General features: G+C 41.8%; 1 protein-coding gene across 1 annotated transcript in view; it reads right to left on the bottom strand.

Moving 5' to 3' along the window:
• The window catches only part of LOC121550468 (retinoic acid receptor alpha-like), a 196,554-nt gene extending 186,470 nt beyond the window's left edge, over window positions 1–10,084 (bottom strand). The window contains exon 1 of the mRNA XM_045210867.1: window positions 9,855–10,084. The gene's annotated coding sequence lies outside the window, so the exon portion shown is untranslated. The remainder of the gene's footprint in view (window positions 1–9,854) is intronic.
• Between the last annotated feature and the right edge of the window lie 11,997 nt (window positions 10,085–22,081).

The raw sequence follows: 22,081 nt of genomic DNA, 5'->3' as shown, positions 1-22,081 counted from the left end.
CCTATATACTCTGCCATCAGTTCTTTTTTAACCTTTGTAGACTGAAGAGGTACTTTGAAGAACCCTTTTCAAAAGAGGGGTTTGTTTTCGATCCAGCATTGCACTTGTGAGTAAAGGGCGCTCGTGTGTAAAATTCAAATTGAGAACATTGGTCAAAAGATGCACTGGAAGCGGGAGGCGCGCGGATGGTTGGAGATGCGACAGATAAGAGATGACTTGTAACGGATCGACGTGAAAGGTGAGTGAACCTTAGCATTTAGAATTATCTTAGCTAGTGAATAGCTATCAAAAAACGTTGTTTTTTTAAACACTACATCATGTAAGGTACTCTTTGTTTTTCATCAGCTAGCAAAGCTATAGCCTTTAGCCCTAATGTTAGCTGGTAATTGTTGTAGCTATAATTTTTGGTAGCTACGTTTTAGCTAACTTTAGCTAGCTAGAGTCAATAGAGAAATGTTAGTCCTAATTTAAACCCATGATACACTATCACCATCTCCTTCCATCCTCCTCCAGTCTCTGTCTTATCCTGCCCAGTTAAGTTAGTAGAGTTTGGGTACTGTGGGAAACTCAGCCACCACAAACAGGTAACACACACACAGGACCCAATCTAGGTTGTTAAACTTGACAAAAAAAGAAAACATGAGATGTTACATTTGATATCAACTACTTACAGTGGGGAAAAAAGTATTTAGTCAGCCACCAATTGTGCAAGTTCTCCCACTTAAAAAGATGAGAGAGGTCTGTAATTTTCATCATAGGTACACGTCAACTATGACAGACAAATTGAGATTTTTTTTCTCCAGAAAATCACATTGTAGGATTTTTAATGAATTTATTTGCAAATTATGGTGGAAAATAAGTATTTGGTCACCTACAAACAAGCAAGATTTCTGGCTCTCACAGACCTGTAACTTCTTCTTTAAGAGGCTCCTCTGTCCTCCACTCGTTACCTGAATTAATGGCACCTGTTTGAACTTGTTATCAGTATAAAAGACACCTGTCCACAACCTCAAACAGTCACACTTCAAACTCCACTATGGCCAAGACCAAAGAGCTGTCAAAGGACACCAGAAACAAAACTGTAGACCTGCACCAGGCTGGGAAGACTGAATCTGCAATAGGTAAGCAGCTTGGTTTGAAGAAATCAACTGTGGGAGCAATTATTAGGAAATGGAAGACATACAAGACCACTGATAATCTCCCCTCGATCTGGGGCTCCACGCAAGATCTCACCCCGTGGGGTCAAAATGATCACAAGAACGGTGAGCAAAAATCCCAGAACCACACGGGGGGACCTAGTGAAAGACCTGCAGAGAGCTGGGACCAAAGTAACAAAGCCTACCATCAGTAACATACTACGCCGCCAGGGACTCAAATCCTGCAGTGCCAGACGTGTCCCCCCTGCTTAAGCCAGTACATGTCCAGGCCCGTCTGAAGTTTGCTAGAGTGCATTTGGATGATCCAGAAGAGGATTGGGAGAATGTCATATGGTCAGATGAAACCAAAATAGAACTTTTTGGTAAAAACTCAACTCGTCGTGTTTGGAGGACAAAGAATGCTGAGTTGCATCCAAAGAACACCATACCTACTGTGAACCATGGGAGTGGAAACATCATGCTTTGGGGCTGTTTTTCTGCAAAGGGACCAGGACGACTGATCTGTGTAAAGGAAAGAATGAATGGGGCCATGTATCGTGAGATTTTGAGTGAAAACCTCCTTCCATCAGCAAGGGCATTGAAGATGAAACGTGGCTGGGTCTTTCAGCATGACAATGATCCCAAACACACCGCCCGGGCAACGAAGGAGTGGCTTCGTCAGAAGCATTTCAAGGTCCTGGAGTGGCCTAGCCAGTCTCCAGATCTCAACCCCATAGAAAATCTTTGGAGGGAGTTGAAAGTCCGTGTTGTCCAGCGACAGCCCTAAAACATCACTGCTCTAGAGGATATCTGCATGGAGGAATGGGCCAAAATACCAGCAACAGTGTGTGAAAACCTTGTGAAGACTTACAGAAAACGTTTGACCTGTGTCATTGCCAACAAAGGGTATATAAAAGTATTGAGTAACTTTTGTTAATGACCAAATACTTATTTTCCACCATAATTTGCAAATAAATTCATAAAAAATCCTACAATGTGATTTTCTGGAGAATTTTTTTTCTCATTTTGTCTGTCATAGTTGACGTGTACCTATGATGAAAATGACAGCCCTCTCTCATCTTTTTAAGTGGGAGAACTTGCACAATTGGTGGCTGACTAAATACTTTTTTCCCCCACTGTATATTGAATGTGTCAAATGTATATATTTCAGGCTGGTGTGTCGGGGTGGCCTGCTTTGATAGATAAACGCAACCTCAGTAAACAGGGAAGACACACAGATTACCCAATCTAGGCTGTTAATCTTGACAAAAAGATTTAAACCCATGATACACTTTCTCTCTTTCCATCCTCCTCCCTTTAGTGCCCGTCTTATCCTGCCCTTGTCCAGTTAAGTGGTGGAGAGTTCAGGAGCTGTGATCGAGAAATGTGTCAACCTCCACAAACAGGTAAGACACACACACACACAGAGAGAGAGAGACAGAGATGACCCAATGTAGGTTATGTTCAACTTGACAAAAAGAAGACTAAATAAAACAGATCAGATAGATGCATTTGATATTGAATACTAATGTTGTATATGTTTCTAATTTATATGTCTTTCATGTTGGTGTATTGGGGCGTTCTGTCTTCTGCATTTCAGACTAAAGCAAGACAATGTTTAAAGCTCACTATGGATCTACCAACACTTTAGCATCTACAAAGTCTGTGGATGTATTTGTAGTGTGATTAGTGTGTTCTATGTTATTCCTTTTGTCTTTTCCAATACTAACCGAATGGTGAATGAATGTATTTACAGTGTGATTATTGTATGTTCTGTTACTCCGGTCTCTGTCCTCTATACTCTCCTTCTCCATTCTGCAGCTGATAGCATAGCACATACTCAAATTTTACTTGATGATCATCAACGCCCTCAAATCAATGTCATTTGTATTACAAACAGAATTGTTAATGTAAATGTAATCTTGTATGTTTCTCTTTTGCTTTAGGTACCCCATTAAATGGATGTGTGCACAGCGCTCATTAAGAAGTACTCCTCGTTGAGAGACCACACAGGGAGGGGATTTGTAAGAATTCTTACATTTTCCTACTCACATTAATAACCTTTTTTACACCAGATTGTGCCTACCCAGACCATAATGTGCTGGCTTGGATATTTTCTTCTCACATTGTTTATTCCATCACATTTCCAGCAGCATAACGAGACAATCTCTAGTTATGAAATTGACTAACCTCTGACCTCGGTCCCAATTATCCGTCATTATATTAAATGTAATGACGGATTATGTACCCTCTACAGCACGAAGCCGTTCTAATCTATTTATTCTAATCCGGCCTTTTTATTACACACCCTCCAATTAAAAAGGTCTCAAGGTCACTGTAGCATTCTGCTCCTCCCCTACCTCCTCAAAGAAGATCCAAGTGGGCTGTACGTCACACCAAGACAGTCGTGAAGAGGGCATGACAACACCTTTTCCCCCTCAAGAGACTGAAAAGATTTGGCATGGTTCCCCAGATCCTCAAACAGTTCTACAGCTGCACCATCGAGAGCATCCTGACCGGTTGCATCACCGCCTGGTATGGCAACTGCTTGGCATCCAACCGCAAGGCACTACAGAGGGTAGTGCGTACGGCCCAATACATCATTGGGGCCAAGCTTCCTGCCATCCAGGACCTATATAATAGGCAGTGTCAGAAGAAGGCCGAAAAAATAGTCAAAGACTCCAGTCACCCAAGTCATAGACTGTTCTCTCTGCTACCGCATGGCAAGCAGTACCGGAGCGCCAAGTCTAGGTCCAAAAGACTCCTTAACAGCTTCTACCGCCAGCTATAAGACTGCTGAACAATTAATCAAATGGCCACCCGGACTATTTACATTGCCCCCCTCCCTTTGTTTTTACACTGCTGCTACTCGCTGTTTTATCTATGCATAGTCACTTTACCCCTACCTACAGTGAGGGAAAAAAGTATTTGATCCCCTGCTGATTTTGTATGTTTGCCCACTGACAAAGAAATTATCAGTCTATAATTTTAATGGTAGGTTTATTTGAACAGTGAGAGACAGAATAACAACAACAAAATCCAGAAAACGCATGTCAAAAATGTTATAAATTGATTGCATTTTAATGAGGGAAATAAGTATTTAACCCCCTCTCAATCAGAAGGATTTCTGGCTCCCAGGTGTCTTTTATACAGGTAACGAGCTGAGATTAGGAGCACACTCTTAAAGGGAGTACTCCTAATCTCAGCTTGTTACCTGTATAAAAGACACCTGTCCACAGAAGCAATCAATCAGATTCCAAACTCTCCACCATGGCCAAGACCAAAGAGCTCTCCAAGGATGTCAGGGACAAGATTGTAGACCTACACAAGGCTGGAATGGGCTACAAGACCATCGCCAAGCAGCTTGGTGAGAAGGTGACAACAGTTGGTGCGATTATTCGCAAATGGAAGAAACACAAAAGAACTGTCAATCTCCCTCGGCCTGGGGGCTCCATGCCAGATCTCACCTCGTGGAGTTGCAATGATCATGAGAACGGTGAGGAATCAGCCCAGAACTACACGGGAGGATCTTGTCAATGATCTCAAGGCAGCTGGGACCATAGTCACCAAGAAAACAATTGGTAACACACTACGCCGTGAAGGACTGAAATCCTGCAGCACCCACAATGTCCCCCTGCTCAAGAAAGCACATATACAGGCCAGTCTGAAGTTTGCCAATGAACATCTGAATGATTCAGAGGAGAACTGGGTGAAAGTGTTGTGGTCAGATGAGACCAAAATCGAGCTCTTTGGCATCAACTCAACTCGCTGTGTTTGGAGGAGGAGGAATGCTGCCTATGACCTCAAGAACACCATCCCCACCGTCAAACATGGAGGTGGAAACATTATGCTTTGGGGGTGTTTTTCTGCTAAGGGGACAGGACAACTTCACCGCATCAAAAGGGACGATGGACGGGGCCATGTACCGTCAAATCTTGGGTGAGAACCTCCTTCCCTCAGCCAGAGCATTGAAAATGGGTCGTGGATGGGTATTCCAGCATGACAATGACCCAAAACACACAGCCAAGGCAACAAAGGAGTGGCTCAAGAAGAAGCACATTAAGGTCCTGGAGTGGCCTAGCCAGTCTCCAGACCTTAATCCCATAGAAAATCTGTGGAGGGAGCTGAAGGTTCGGGTTGCCAAACGTCAGCCTCGAAACCTTAATGACTTGGAGAAGATCTGCAAAGAGGAGTGGGACAAAATCCCTCCTGAGATGTGTGCAAACCTGGTGGCCAACTACAAGAAACGTCTGACCTCTGTGATTGCCAACAAGGGTTTTGCCACCAAGTACTAAGTCATGTTTAGCAGAGGGGTCAAATACTTATTTCCCTCATTAAAATGCAAATCAATTTATAAAATTTGACATGCGTTTTTCTGGATTGTTTTGTTGTTATTCTGTCTCTCACTGTTCAAATAAACCTACCATTAAAATTATAGACTGATCATGTCTTTGTCAGTGGGCAAACGTACAAAATCAGCAGGGGATCAAATACTTTTTTCCCCTCACTGTACATACTATCTCAACTAACCTGTACCCCCGCACATTGACTCGGTAGCGGTACCCCCTGTATATAGCCTCGTTATTGTTATGTAATTTTATTGTGTTACTTTTTATTTTATTTAGTAAATATTTTCTTAACTCCATTTCTTGAACTGCATTGTTGGTTAAGGGCTTGTAAGAATTTCATGGTAAGGTCTACACCTGTTGTATTCGGCGCATGTGACAAATAAAATTTGACAAACAGTACTTTCCAGCAGACAAATAAATAAATGCAACGTTAGAAGTGATCATGTGTAAGGTGTACTCAGTTAACTTACTGTTTGAAATATGACTTGAGTAACCTTAAATCTTATTAAAATGTTGTACTTCTTACAGTGTGTAAAGTTCCCATCACCTACCATAAGAATAGATGGGAATCCCTTTGCGGATGAGAGCTACGTCCAAGATGAAGAGGAGCTACTCACTAAAGAGCCTGAGGACATCTCCATGGGATTGGGAGTGGCAATGGGGGTCCATTTCCTTTTTAATATTTAATATGCAGCATCAGTGAAAACCACTATGACGTGCGTTCAGAAATGTTGTGGGATTTGATGAGGGGGGTAAATTACCAACAAATGTTGAATGGCAAACTTTTTGCTGCGTAGAGGGACAAGAGTAAAGTAACGCGAGGTCAGTTGTAACAGCCACATTACTCAAATTAGAAACCACTTACAAAGCTGTTATTCAATGTGCTAATGCTTTTTTGGTGTCTCTACATGCCTATGAGTTTTATTATTGACCTGTGAAATATTTTTCATGCATCTAAAAATATTTGGGGTCTTTTGATTGATATAGTTGATGACAATTATTATTGTGTTTTTATTGATTGATTGCATATTTGGATTTCTGTAACTTTCAAAGTCAATAAAGTGAATTTGTTGACCACTCAATGTTATTTGTATTATAATAATAATGACATAAAAGGTTCAAACCCAAGAAATCTATTTGAGGAACCTTTTTAAAAAGTGATTTCGGAAAAAGGTTCCTTGAAACACCTTTAGGGGTTCCACCCGTGTTTTGCAATCTGAGGAACCTCTAAATGTACCTCCAGGAACCTTTTCTTTTTAGAGTGTTGAATGAACACAAAAAGTAAGCTCTTAAACACACTCAGTAGTTGACAGACGAATGTAATGTTGTGTCATGCAGTGTAACTTGCCAGAATTCATTGACTCACAGTGGGGGTATAGAAGAACTAGGCTAAATTCCATAATATTCCAAGGTAAAATGTCCCAAGTCCCATAGCCGCAGGAAGATGTTTGGGGGTGGGGGTGATGCAATTTTTTTGTCAAAAGGGGGGTGCACTACTGCCAAGTCCCACAGTCAAGTCAACCCATCTAGTCAACCCATCATGACATGCGTATTGAAAGGCAGATAAAAACCTACCCGACACATACAGTTGAAGTCGGAAGTTTACATACACTTAGGTTGGAGTCATTAAAACTCGGTTTTTCAACCACTCCACAAATTTCTTGTTAACAAACTATAGTTTTGGCAAGTCGGTTAGGACATCTACTTTGTGCATGACACAAGTACATTTTCCAACAATTGTTTACAGACAGATTATTTGACTTATAATTCACTGTATCACAATTCCAGTGGGTCAGAAGTTTACATACACTAAGTTGACTGTGCCTTTAAACATCTTGGAAAATTCCAGAAAATAATGTATTGGCTTTAGAAGCTTCTGATATGCTAATTGACATCATTTGAGTCAATTGGAGGTGTACCTGTGGATTTATTTCAAGGCCTACCTTCAAACTCAGTGCTTCTTTGCTTGACATCATGGGAAAATCAAAATAAATAAGCCAAGACCTCAGAAAATACATTGTAGACCTCCACAAGTCTGGTTAATCCTTGGGAGCAATGTCCAAATGCCTGAAGGTACCATGTTCATCTGTACAAACAATAGTACGCAAGTATAAACACCATGGGACCACGCAGCCGTCATACCGCTCAGGAAGGAGGCGCGTTCCGTCTCCTAGAGATTAAAGTACTTTGGTGCGAAAAGTGCAAATCAATCCCAGAACAACAGCAAAGGACCTTGTGAAGATGCTGGAGGAAACAGGTACAAAAGTATCTATATCCAAAGTAAAACGAGTCCTATATCGACATAACCTGAAAGGCCGCTCAGCAAGGAAGAAGCCACTGCTCCAAAACTGCCATACTACGGTTTGCAACTGCACATGGGGACACAGAATGTACTTTTTTGACAAATATCCTCTGGTCTGATGAAACAAAAGAACTGTTTGGCCATAATGACCATCGTTATGTTTGGAGGAAAAAGGGGCACGGCTTAGGAAGCACGGGGGTGGCAGCATCATGCTGTGGGGGTGCTTTGCTGCAGGAGGGACTGGTGTACTTCACAAAATAGATGGCATCATGAGGAAGGAAAATTATGTGGATATATTGAAGCAACATCTCAAGACATCAGTCAGGAAGTTAAAGCTTGGTCGCAAATGGGTCTTCCTAATGGACGATGACCCCAAGCATACTTCCAAAGTTGTGGCAAAATGGCTTAAGGACAACAAAGTCAAGGTATTGGAGTGGCCATCACAAAGCCCTGACCTCAATCCTATAGAAAATGTGTCGGCAGAACTGAAAAAGCGTGTGCGAGCAAGGAGGCCTACAAACCTGACTCAGTTACACCAGCTCTGTCAGGAGGAATGGGCCAAAATTCACCCAACTTATAGTGGGAAGCTTGTGGAAGGCCACCTGAAACGTTTGACCCAAGTTAAACAATTTAAAGGCAATGCAACCAAATACTAATTGAGTGTTGTAAACTTCTGACCCACTGGGAATGTGATGAAAGAAATAAAAGCTGAAATAAATCAGTCTACTATTATTCTGACATTTCACATTCTTAAAATAAAGTGGTAATGCTAACTGACCTAAAACAGGGTATTTCTGCTAGGATTAAATGTATTTTGCTAAGGTGTCTGTAAACTTCCGACTTACAGTAGGCTGTATCAGGCAGCCTAAAGCGTAAATCATAGTCCACAGACACAGACGCGATAGTCCAGTGTCCAATTGCGACATAGCTACTCATCTCCGAGACCACCATCCACGGTGGACGCACAGCCCGAACGCACACCTCAATTCATTTGGTACTGACAGTTGGAGAAATTGCTTGAGCTGTGCTGAGAATTCGAAAAGTATGAAAGCCAACGGTCCAATATTCTAGAACACTGCTGTGCATATGCATACACATTTGGGACTATGATAAACCCTTTATGCTGCATTCGTAACCAAGTGCGAGGTGGAAATTTACCACATATGACTGAGAAAAATCCACTTGGAAAGCCTCCAACTGGTAATTACTAGTGGGAAACTAATCCATCATCCAGAGCTCTCACATGCTCTGACGTCACCTACTAAGGAAATTACCTCGATAACAGCATTTTCTGCAGTTAAATGCAACAAAACATTATTCATAAAAACCAATTTATTAATATGGTTTTTGTAAACTATAATTAGTTTACAAGCATAATAGCTGTAATTTTAGTTGATGGTTTACGCAGCTTGTTGGCCACTAGCCAATCTGCTCTTATCAATGAGTTCAAAGCACATGAATGCATCCAACTGGTATTTACCACTTCACAATAGAGTAAATTCCCAACTCCCACTTTGTTATAAAAACAGCAAAACTCAGACCATCATAATTTGGTGGGGGGGAGGACAATGCAAATTAGGATTTCGAGTGGCAGCCCAGCCATCAATGTGACATCTAAAAATTCAAATTTGTTTTTAAAGCTTTAAAACGATTAATTTTGAAACGAAATTGCACAACAAAAACTGTACAGAGGTGTTGGCTGAAAAAGCGCACGATGCAATGACTCCGTCTATTGACAAAGCTTGTTAAATTGTAGCGGCAACCTAAATAACTGTCAAGGCTCGCAACAAATGACATTTTGACAGTTCACATAATGGCGGGATGTGGCTTGCTAAAGCTTCGGTTTGCTATTCCTGCACAACTGGAAAGGAAAACGGAGTCATGACAGCACACAGATTGAAACACCACATTCAGCTCTCTCCTCGAACTAATAGCCTACTAGACGGATTTTAGCCAGTGTAGTGTTCAACTGATGGAGACATGGAGAGGCTTCTGCCGAATCTAGTCTACTTGTCACACGTCCAAACAACTGCATTGTCAGTAGCCTAAATAAAAAGCCAGCAATACCTGTTGACTCCTCCTACCGACGTGTTGGTTGGTGGAAGACCGAACCGATTATGTTTTGTCCTGAGCTTCTTTTCCGAAGTCGTTTCTCCGTCGTTTGCAAGGGGTGGAACGGTATAGGAAGGTCTGGTTTGTCAGACAGTGCGAGTCTGACAAGAGCTCTGCGAGTTTTTGGCAAAGAAACGGGTTTTCACGGAGCCGCGCCAGTTGAGTCAAGGCTAGAGAGCAGCAGCCATTGCGGTCACGTGCATTTTCGGAAACCCCACACTGGCCAGCCTATAGAAATCCACTCCCACTTTTCATATCTACCATGCCAATTATGTAATCTACTGCAGGGTTTCGCAAAATCGGTCCTGGACCCCCCCTGTGTGCACATTTTTGGCTTTTGCCCTAGCTCTACACAGCTGATTCAAATAGTCAAAACTTGATGATGAGTTGGTTATTTGAATCAGCTGTATAGTGCTAGGGCAAAAAACAAAACGTGCACCCGGGGGGAGGCCTACTATTGCTCTTCTAACTAATACATTTTTTACATTTTAGTCATTTAGCAGACTCTCTTATCCAGAGCGAATTTACAGTTAGTGCACATTTTTTTTCTTAATAATTGCCCCCCGTGGGAATCGAACCCACAACCTGGTGTTGCAAGCGCCATGCTCTACCAACTGAGCTGCATTGGGCCTAATACTTTGGAAATGCTACATGCCTACTATTGCTATTCTAACTATGACTTTGGAAAGGCTACATGATAAACACTGACGTGAACATATATCAAATATTTATAATATTCCTTTCATAATCAAATGAATACATTACATGTAATGCTGTTTTGAATATAAATGTGGCATCAACGTCAGTATCTATATTAGATTGGGTTAATAATTTTTTTCTAACGTGGACATCAAGAATGAATCCCATCTGTGTCAACTGAATGAACCACATTTTTAGTGTACAATCTTAAGGGCGCTTTCACATGTCACTGTATGATCCGGATCCTGGAGGATTTGGTATCCTAATCCGCGCTATAAAGCAGGTGTGAAACGGAAACAAACCCTGGCTAAAATGAATCCTGGGACTGCATGAGTAGCAGGTCCAAGATCCTGCAGATCCTCAGTACCAGGTTTTGTAACGAGCCAGCGCAAATCGCGTTTAACATTTTTGCCCGTTGTAAACAAGCGAGCTCGCTAACTTCATTTTGGTGATGATAGCAGAATTATATTGTGATGATAGCTAATGATTTCGTTTCTTTGGTTCCATTTGTCTAAGCCTGATTTTGGCATGCCCTCACTAGCAAACCCAAGCATATAGGCCTACTAGTCTGTATCACCGAGGAACATCCCCCCATTCCCCCAGATCAAACACGTCTGTACAATCTCTTCTTCTCAACAAGGATGGAAAACAGGCATAATTTATGGGGCCTGGCTGCCAACCAGGAGGGGGGACCCGGGAACCGTCCCACGGTGAGTCGGCAACATGTCGCTACGCCGCTATCATCTTCTCATCCAGCATTCTCTCTCCCAGTCCCACGCTTTGACTGACAGGACTCTAGTGAAGGAAGGTATCTGATCCTGATCCAGCTTGGGCGGGGCTTATACAGCACATTCTCCCACAGGAATCCCTGACCCCGCCTATTTAAAGGGGCTACACTACAGTATTCCTGCTAGAAGTCTCTCTCTCCTTGTTTCTTTCCCCCACAATGTAATCTTTCAAAGATGATTTATCTGGCGCTCATCCTGGCTACTGTCCTCCTCTCTACTTGCCTGGCCTTGCCTGGTGTACCTCTCCTCTGTTTATGGCAGACTGTATTTATAGCAGTGGGCTACCTTCCAGGGCTATTCCTGAGATGGAAGTGAGCGCAGCAGGTCCATCCAGTCCACACTTGTCACCGCCGGACAGGGTGGCCCATGGGCCGTAAATGGGCCCATCCTAAGCCAAACATCATCCCTGGCTGGGTGTCCTCTCTCATCTCTCCCTTCTCTCCTCTCTTCCCCTTTTGCCAAGATGTGTGAGGAGAGAGACAGCTGCTTGGAGACTGCCAGGACCTTTTACCCACATAGCACTATGGCCTAGCCTGGCTGGCCAGCAGTGTTTCCAGGGAGAGGGTCTGCAGACCTGGGTACCAATACTATTTGAAATGTCAAATACTTTGAGCCTGGAGTGTCAGGTGGGCGGGGTTTGCACATTGGGGACTTTTCTATTGGTTCCAACACGCCAGGCAAGCTCAAACAAGCACAACTAGTATTTGGAATGATTTTCAACTAGTATTTGAACGCAGGTCTAGTGGATCCAGATTGTGTGTTTGTGTCTCCAGGGACAGGAAACTGAGCATCCCAGGGCAGAAAGCCAGGAGGTTTATGGCCCATGGAGACGGAACTAGCAGATGGGTGTCTCTGCCTGGTCTAAGCCTTCCTCTTCTTAGTCTGTCTGGGACTTCAGGAGCACAGGCTTGGGCACAGATGTGGCCGTAAGCATGTGCATGTGTATTTGTGCTTATTTGTGTGTGTGTGTGTGTGTGTGTGTGTGTGTGTGTGTGTGTGTGTGTGTGTGCGTGTGTGTGTGTGTGTCAACTAAATCAAATCAAAATCAAATCAAAGTATATTGGTTGCATACACACACGCACAATTTCCTGGTGGTATAGCAGGTGCGGCCAAATGCTTGTTTCTAGCTCCAACAGTGCAGTAGAATGTCTCGCAAATACAATACAAATACACAAATAATCTAAAAGTCTAAACAAGAAATCTAAACAAGAAATTACAGAACGGGTCCAATTACCAATCCAGAGGAGATATGTTAGAGTGAGCATGTGACAGATTCCAGAATTTGAATACATGGTGTGTATAGACAGTATATAATTTGGAAAGAAAATGATATGTACAGATGTAGGTATATTAGGATTGTGTATGTACAGTGTCTATAGAAGGTTTACACCCCCCTAGATTTCTTTACATTTTATTGTGTTACAAAGTGGGATTAAAATGGATTTAATTGTAATTTTTTGTCAACGATCTACACAAAATATGTCAAAGTAGAATATTTAATTATTTTTTAAGATTAATAAAAAATCGAACACTAATATACCTTAATTAGATAAGTATGGTGTTGGGGATCATGGCTAGACAGCAGTTTTCAAATATTGCCAAAGATTTTCAAGCAACTACCAGTCAAAAGTTTGGACACACCTACTCATTCAATTTTTCCTTATTTTTTACTATTTTCTACATTGTAGAATAATAGTGAAGACATCGAAACTATGAAATAACATATATGGAATCATGTAGTAACCAAAAAAGTGTTAAACAAATCAAAATGTATTTAATATTTGAGATTCTTCAAATAGCCACCCTTTGCCTTGATGACAGCTTTGCACAATCTTGGTATTCTCTCAACCAGCTTCATGAAGTAGTCACCTGGAATGCATTTCAATTAACAGGTGTGCCTTCTTAAAAGTTAATTTGTGGAATTTCTTTCCTTCTTAATGTGTTTGAGCCAATCAGTTGTGTTGTGACAAGGTAGGGGGGGTATACAGAAGATAGCCCTATTTGGTAAAAGACCAATCCAAAAATGCAAAGAGAAATGACAGTCCATCATTACTTTAAGGCATGAAGGTCAGTCAATACGGAAAATTGCAAAAACTTTGAAAGTTTCTTCAAGTGCAGTCGCAAAAACCATCAAGTGCTATGATGAAACTGACTCTCATGAGGACCGCCACAGGAATGGAAGACCCAGAGTTACCTCTGCTGCAGAGGATAAGTTCATTAGAGTGACCAGCCTCAGAAACTGCAGCCCAAATAAATGATTCACAGAGTTCAAGTCACAGACACATCTCATCATCAACTGTTCAGAGGGGACTGCGTGAATCAGTCCTTCATGGTCGAATTGCTGCAAAGAAACCACTACTAAAGGACAACAATAATAAGAAGAGACCTGCTTGGGCCAAGAACCATGAGCAATAGACATTGGACCGGTGGAAATGTGTCCTTTGGTCTGGAGTACAAATTGGAGATTTTTGGTTCCAACCGCCGTGTCTTTGTGAGATGTGGTGTGGGTGAACGGATGATCTCTGCATGTGTAGTTCCCATCGTAAACATGGAGGAGGAGGTGTTATGGTGTGGAGGTGCTTTGCTGGTGACACTGTCTGTGATTTATTTAGAATTCAAGGCACACTTAACCAGCGTGGCTACCACAGCATTCTGCAGTGATATGCCATCCCATCTGGTTTGGCTTAGTGGGACTATCATTTGTTTTTTAACAGGACAATGACCCAACACACCTCCAGGCTGTGTAATGGCTATTTGACCAAGAAGGAGAGTGATGGAGTGCTGCATCAGATGACCTGGCCTCCACAATCCCCCGACCTCAACCCAATTGAGATGGTTTGGGATGAGTCGGATGGCAGAGTGAAGGAAAAGCAGCCAACACGTGCTCAGTATATGTGGGAACTCCTTAAAGACTGTTGGAAAAGCATTCCAGGTGAAGATGTTTGAGAGAATGCCAAGAGTGTTCAAAGCTGTCATAAAGGCAAAAGGTGGCTATTTGAAGAATATAACATCTAAAATATATTTTGATTTGTTTAACACTTTTTTGGTTACTACATGATTCCATATGTGTTATTTCATAGTTTTGATGTCTTCAGTATTATTCTACAGTGTAGAAAATAGTAAAAAAAAAAAATACTTGAATGAGTAGGTATGTCCAAACTTTTGAATGGTACTGTAAGTCAAAACTGTAACTCCACCACTCAGGAATATTCACTGTCTTCTTGGTAAGCAACTCCAGTGTAGATTTGGCTTCGTGGTTTAGTCCTGCTAAAAGGCGAATTCCTCTACCAGTGTCAGGTGTAAAGCAGACAAGCAAATGTTCCTCTAGGATTTTGCCTGTGCTTAGCTCCATCCTGTTTATTTTCATCCCCAGTCTTTGTCGATGTCAAGCATGCCCATACCGTGATGCAGCCACCACGATGCTTGAAAATAAGAAGGCAATTACTCAGTGATGTGTTGGATTTTCCCTAAACATAAGCCTTTGCATTTAGGCAAAAAGGGTATTCCTTTTCCGTGTTTTTTGGCAGTATTACTTTAGTGCCTTTTTGCATACATATGCATGTTTCGGAATATTTTTATTCAGTATATTTTTATTCTTCTTTTCACTCTGTCATTTAGGTCATTATTGTGGAGTCACTACAACATTGTTGATCCATCCTCAGTTTTCTCCCATCACAGCCATTGAGCTGTTTTAAAATCACCAATGGCCTTATCCCTAAGCAGTTTCCTTCCTGTCCTGCAGCTCAGTTCAGAAGGACGACTGCATATTTGATGTGTCTGGGTGGTTTAATACGTCATCCACAGCATAATTATTAACTTGGCCATGCTTAAAGATATATTCCATGTCTGATTTGTTATTGTTACCCATCTACCAATCGCTGCCCTTCTTTATGAGGAATTTCGAAAAGCTCCCTGGTCTTTGTAGTTGAATCTGTGCTTGAAATTCAGTACTTGACTGATGGACCTTGCATATGTTGTATGAATGGGGAACAGACGAAGGTGTAGACATTCAAAAATATGTGGTCCCAAATCTGGGATTAAGGGTATCTTTTCCAAGTTTAAAATGATAAACATTGAACATTGGCCATGCTGTCAATTAAGCATGATTTGTGCCGCGCTCAAAACAGCTATTAACTCGGAACTGTGAAAACTTGACTTCGGTGAGTTCAAGACAACTGGGAACTCGGGAAAATACGTTTTGAACGGTCATCCAACTCGGAATTGAAAATCTGGAACTCAGGCCTCTTTCTAGAGCTATGACCTGAAGATCAATGACATCATCATGATTCAACCTTGTTTTTTTTCAGAGTTCCCAGTTGTCTTGAAAGCACCATAAATCCAGAGAATGACAGACTTTGATGACAGTATTTGCCCACGAAGGACCGCCGCGCCACCTTCCTGTTCAAGTGAGCACAGCACAACAAGGTGAGTCCAAAGATGTCTTGTATTCTGCTGCATAAATGATGTAATATGCCAGGGAGTGTAAGGTTCTGTATTTATTTTCTTAGTCAAACTTGTGTTCTTGAACGTAGCCCTGTCTTTCATTTTTGTTAATTGATTTCACCTGTGTTAGTTACTCACCTGGTCTCATCAGCTCCTTATTTAGTTCAGTTCATTCTGTTTGTGCCTTGTGAGGAATTGTTTGTTTTGACTTTACTAAGCTGTTTTCTAGCTCGTTTGTGAGGACCAGTTATAGCCTTCAGTCCTAGGTTTTGATTCTCCTGCCTGTGACCACGATTCCTGCCCTCTGTGTGTGAATCTACACCTTTTTCGCCCATGTATTCATTACAGGGAGATATGTATACTGTAGCTAAGAAAGTAATACTAAGTGTATGTTGTGTAGTAAGATGTTAGTACCCCATGTGCCTCACCCTAATAATTTGGTATATTTTCAACTCTTAATTTCGCCTGTTGTTCTGACTTGGTGGTGCACATGTAGCCTGTAACCTGTTTTAGAGAAATGTAATCATCAAATATTGTTAGAGCTTTCATTGACTGCTTATATGCCCCCTTTATTTATCCTACGGTTCTGATTTGGTGTACAGGGAGAACACTAAGAATGGCCCATGTTCTGAATTCTGTCGCTGTACATTTCAAAAGTGCTAAACAAATAGTTATATTGACTACGTCCGAGCTCGCTCATTAAGGTCTTAATCGAAATTACGGATTGACTCTTATCTGCTTGTCGTCCCCTTATGCCATAGTTTGTACATCTCAATTGTCATTAGAAACCACATTTGTTTGAGCAAGTCAGCCATATCAGCTATGTTTTTTTTAAATGGCAGTAAATGAGGCAGAATGAGCTGTTTCACTGCCAGACAAGGCTCCGCTGATAGCCAGGTGTAGCAGTGGTAAGATGTTGGGACTCTGCTTTTGGGACAGCTTTATGTAGGCCCTAACAGTTTGTGGGCACCGTTTGTCACCTTTATAGTGCAATTAATGTATTGTTTAGTGTTGTGTCCTGGCTTTGCTGGCATGCATTGCACTTAATTTTTTGCCACACCATGATATATATGCTAAAATCTCCACTGCTCACTTCTCTCAAGGCTTAGAAATATTTATTTAACCTGTCTCTTCCCTTTCATCTACACTGATTGAAGTGGATTGAACAAGTGACATCAATAAGAGATCATAGCTTTCACCTGGATTCACTTGGTCAGTCAATGTCATGGAAAGAGCAGGTTTGTACACTGTGTATGTGCATGAACTGTCTGTATTGTGTGGAGTTTGTATGAGAAATGTGTTTGTGTGAGTGTGTGCGGCTGCGGCTCTATTCATGTGTGTTTGTGGAAGGTCACCTCACTTAGCCTTAGGATCTCAACCAGGCTGTTATTTCCTATATGGTTTTTGGGGGAAAAAAACAGGCTTAGACTAGGCATGCACACACACAAACATACCAATTACCCCGTTTGCCACTACAACGCTCTTAACATTAACACTACTGCGGCGCTCCAGCCCTGGCAGTAACATTCACAAACTTACACACACACAAAAGCCAGAGGCCATTTAGCCATTTCATTTTCATTAACACACATTGAGAAAGATAAATAATTTTTCCAACAGTCCTAGACAGTGCAGCGCAGTGCAAGCCGCTTGGTGGGGTTGAGCCAATCTGAAAGCATGTGGTAAGCCATTTGGAATGTTTCAAATCACTCCCAGATGTGGAAGCTAGCGCCGACACAGTTAACCCCTTAGCTCCACAGTCAATGGCACCCTATACCCTATTTAGTGCATTACTTTTGACCAAGGCCCATACTACTTTTTATCAGAGCCCTATGTGCCCTGGGTAAAAGTAGTGCACTTAATAGGGTGCTATTTGGGACGCAGCCCCAGAGACACTGCTTAAGCTAGGGGAAGAGAGGAAGTTAGTGGGAGATTTGGAGGGAAGCATGTGGGTCTTTTTGCTTTTATCGTTCTTTCCTTGTCTCCCTCACGTTCTCCTGTCAGCTGAACGAGAAAAGGTGAGTTGTGTCTGGTGTGTGTTTTGTGGTGTTACATGTGCACTTCAGAGAGAGTGTTTTTTAGACACAGACTGTACCTTTCCACAACCTGAACAAGAACATGTAATTCTCTATTCAGCCTCACTGACCTCGTGGACTATTTCTGTTTGCTTGGCTTAACCATAGCATGTAGGTTCACACACTCCCTCGTTGGTTGCCATTGGTTGCCACATGTTGCAATTACGGTAATGATGCAAATACTGCAACAGTATGAGAGAAATTACTGAAACTAAATTAACTGACTAACTGTAGCCCTCAATCTCTTCAGCAGTAGGTAAGGAATTAAGCACCTGCAAATAGCTGGTATAGCGAGGAAATTGTAATAATAACAATAATAATAAAATATAGAGCTGCGATTAACGGGGTTCACAGGATGACAAAAAGGACAAAGGATCAGTTGGTTAACAAAGCAAGCAGTCTATCATGTAGGAACTATCTTCCTTTATGTGCAGTCAGTAAATGCATGACCATTTATCTCTCAATACTACAGGGATGACGCAAGAGAAGTTTCGTCTAGTGCTGTAGGTTGGTTATCTTTGAATGCAGCAGGTAATCATTCTTAAAGTCATTACTTAATGTAATGGTATACCAATTCTGGGGTCAATTTGACTAATGATTTCTGTTAATATTTGTGAAACGTTTTCAGCGTTAGTGTATTGGTAAATTGCAGTCATCTTTAAATTCTGGGACTGTACTTTGTTTAACTCATTAGAGATTAATTAGTTAACTCTACGTACCAAATATGGTTTGAATATGATTTGTGGTTTTAGAATTGTTCTCTTAACTGTTTTGTTCTAGACCCCTGTGTTATGGTGTGAATTTGGTAAGGTTTAGGAATTGTTTTGATTGTAATATTGAAATAAACTACACGTAAGTAGGTACACCATGGGAGGTTGGTGGCACCTTAATTGGGGAGAACAGGCTTGTGGTAATGGCTGGAGCGGAATCAGTGGAATGGTATCAAATAAATCAAACACATGGTTTCCAAGTGTTTGATGCCATTCCATTTGCTCTGTTCCGGCCATTATTATGAGCTGTTCTCCCCTCAGCGGCCTCCACTGACGTACACCATTAGTTAAGGCAACTAGGATTCTCCAGAGTTTCTCAAGCGGCAACAAGGTGAAAACAAGACACATTATGGTTGAATTCTTACAGGATGTGAATATATTGTGGCACTGGGGACAATGACATCTATAGTGCCACCAACTGGCCTGGTGCAGCCATCTAAGGTTGCAGTGACTTTATAGTCACACATCTTCTAATGATATATACACAAGGTTTACATACCAAATTGAATGTCCATTTGTCCAGTTCTTATAGTGGTGTAGCCTGGCCGACTTTAAATGCAGCAACTAATCATTCTCAAATGAATTAGAGGCTAATTCATTGAATGTACAGTACCAGTCAAAAGTTTGGACACACCTACTCATTCAAGGGTTTTTCTTAATTTTTTGCTATTTTCTACATTGTAGAATAATAGTGAAGACATCAAAACTACGAAATAACACATGGAATCATGTAGTAATATATTTCATATTTGAGATTTTTCAAATAGCCACCCTTTAGCTTGATGACAGCTTTGCGCACTCTTGGCATTTTCTCAACCAGCTTCATGAGGTAGTCACCTGGAATGTATTTCAATTAACAGGTGTGCCTTGTTAAAACTTAATTTGTGGAATTTCTTTCCTTCTTAATGCATTTGAGCCAATCAGTTGTGATGTGACAAGGTCCATATTATGGCAAGAACAGCTCAAATAAGCAAAGAGAAACGACAGTCCATCATTACTTTAAGACATGAACGTCAGTCAATACGGAACATTTTTCAAGTTTATTCAAGTGCAGTCGCAAAAACCATCAAGCGCTATGATGATACTGGCTCTCTTGAGGACCGTCACAGGAATGGAAGACCCAGAGTTACCTCTACTGCAGAGAATAAGTTCATTAGAGTTACCAGCCTCAGAAATTGCAGCCCAAATAAATGCTTCATAGAGTTCAAGTCACAGACACATCTCAATATCAACTGTTCGGAGGGGACTGTGTGAATCAGGCCTTCATGGTCTAATTGCTGCAAAGAAACTACTACTAAAGAACACCAATAAGAAGAAGAGACCTGCTTGGGCCAAGAAACACAAGCAATGGACATTAGACCGGTGGAAATATGTCCTTTGGTCTTGAGTCCAAATTTGAGATTTTTGGTTCCAACCGCCGTGTTTTGTGAGACGCGGTGTGAGTGAACGGATGATCTCTGCATGTGTATTTCCCACCGTAAAGCATGGAGGAGGAGGTGTAATGGTGTGGGGGTGCTTTGCTGGTGACACTGTCTGTGATTTATTTAGAATTCAAGGCACACTTAACCAGCATTGCTACCACAGCATTCTGCAGCGATATGCCATCCCATCTGGTTTGGGCTTAGTGGGACTATCATTTGTTTTTCAACAGGACAATGACCCAACACACCTCCAGGCTGTGTAAGGGCTATTTTACCAAGAAGGAGAGTGATGGAGTGCTGCATCAGATGACCTGGCCTCCACAATCCCCCGACCTCAACCCAATTGAAATGGTTTGGGATGAGTTGGACCGCAGAGTGAAGGAAAAGCAGACATCAAGTGCTCAGCATATGTGGGAACTCCTTAAAGACTGTTGGAAAACTGAGGAATCTCAAATATAAAATATATTTTGATTTGTTTAGCACTTTTTTGGTTACTACATGATTCCATATGTGTTATTTCATAGTTTTGATGTCTTCACTATTATTCTACAGTCTAAAAATGAAGAAGAACCCTTGAATGAGTAGGTGTGTCCAAACCTTTGACTGGTGGTGTATATGCCAAATCTGGAGTCAATCGAATTTATGAATTTACGAGAAGAATATTTTAGAAGTATTTTTTTGTATTAGCATATGCTAACGTGTATCTATAGGTACAGTATGGCCATATTTGAATGCAGCAACAACATGAAACTACACATGACAACATTTCATAGTTTTTCACGTGAAAGTGCAATTCCACATGTGAGAGTTAGATTTTCACATGTGAGATGAAGGTATGTTATTCTCCTCACATTTGAAAAGGTGGTGTTAACATGTGAACTCATATTGAATACATGTGAACTGTCCTCTTGTGTGTCTTTTACATACAAAGTTTTAAGTCTCTAGGTCAAACGCTGCGACGGATATGAGGATTTAAGTGAGTCTTTGTAGTGAACCCCTAATAACATTTAATTTGTAGAGTGAATTTCCCATGCACTATGTGCATACACATCACATGGTTGCTCTGAAATGACACTTAATACAGCCTGTGGTTGGAAGTTTTCCCTCTGTAGCAGATATGGGCAGGGATTTGAAGTGGGAGAAACAGCTTATAAATCCCTGAGAGTTAACCTAACTTTACTGCCGTGGGCATTGTAGCTTTTTTGTTGTGGTGGTTTTATTAGCATGATTTAGTGGCATGATAACACATATTGTTCTTTTATGGGCGTAATAACACACACAATGCTGTTTTATTACAGTCTTAAGGGACGCCGAAGGGAGTGAGGAAGGAGAGGAGAGAGGGAAAGAGGGAGCAGTTTGCGAGTGAGTCGACTGCACAGCGGGCGGACACAATGAGCTGATTGATTTCCCCTTGAGCGATGAACTCAAGTGCCCTCTCTCGCACTCTCTCTCTCTCGCTCTCTGCTCCTATCTCACTCTCTCGTCGCTCTTTTGTGCTCACTCATTCACTCACTCACTAATTTCGTCTCAATCTCTCTCTTTCTCTGTGTCCCCCTCCTTCTCCCTCTATCTGTCCTTTCTCTCTTCCTCTCCCTCCCTCCCTCTCTCTCTCTCTGTCCTAGTTGGAAGCTGTAGCGCTGGACTGCCTGCCAGAACAATGCCCTGGAACGAGGCCCATTATCTTTCCTAATAACAATAGACAGAAACAAGTATGCAGGAGGAGAAGAGGAAGAGGGAACGACAGAACGAGACAGGGAGAGAGAGAGAAATGGAGGGAGGGAGGGAGAGAGAAGTATGGAGGGAGGGAGAGATATGGAGAGAGGGAGGGATAGAGAGAGAGGAAGGGAGTGAGAGCTGCTGGGTAGGAGGGTTGAATACGTTTTTGGGAGCTAAGGCAGCATGACGTGGGGCCATCATACCACCCCGTTTACACACACACACACACACACACACACACACACACACACACACACACACACACACAGA

The sequence above is a fragment of the Coregonus clupeaformis genome, chromosome 35 (assembly GCF_020615455.1).
Source record: "Coregonus clupeaformis isolate EN_2021a chromosome 35, ASM2061545v1, whole genome shotgun sequence".
Lineage (NCBI taxonomy): Eukaryota > Metazoa > Chordata > Actinopteri > Salmoniformes > Salmonidae > Coregonus > Coregonus clupeaformis.
The sequence above is the reverse complement of the archived record's forward strand: the minus strand, read 5'-3'. Positions and strand labels throughout refer to the sequence as shown.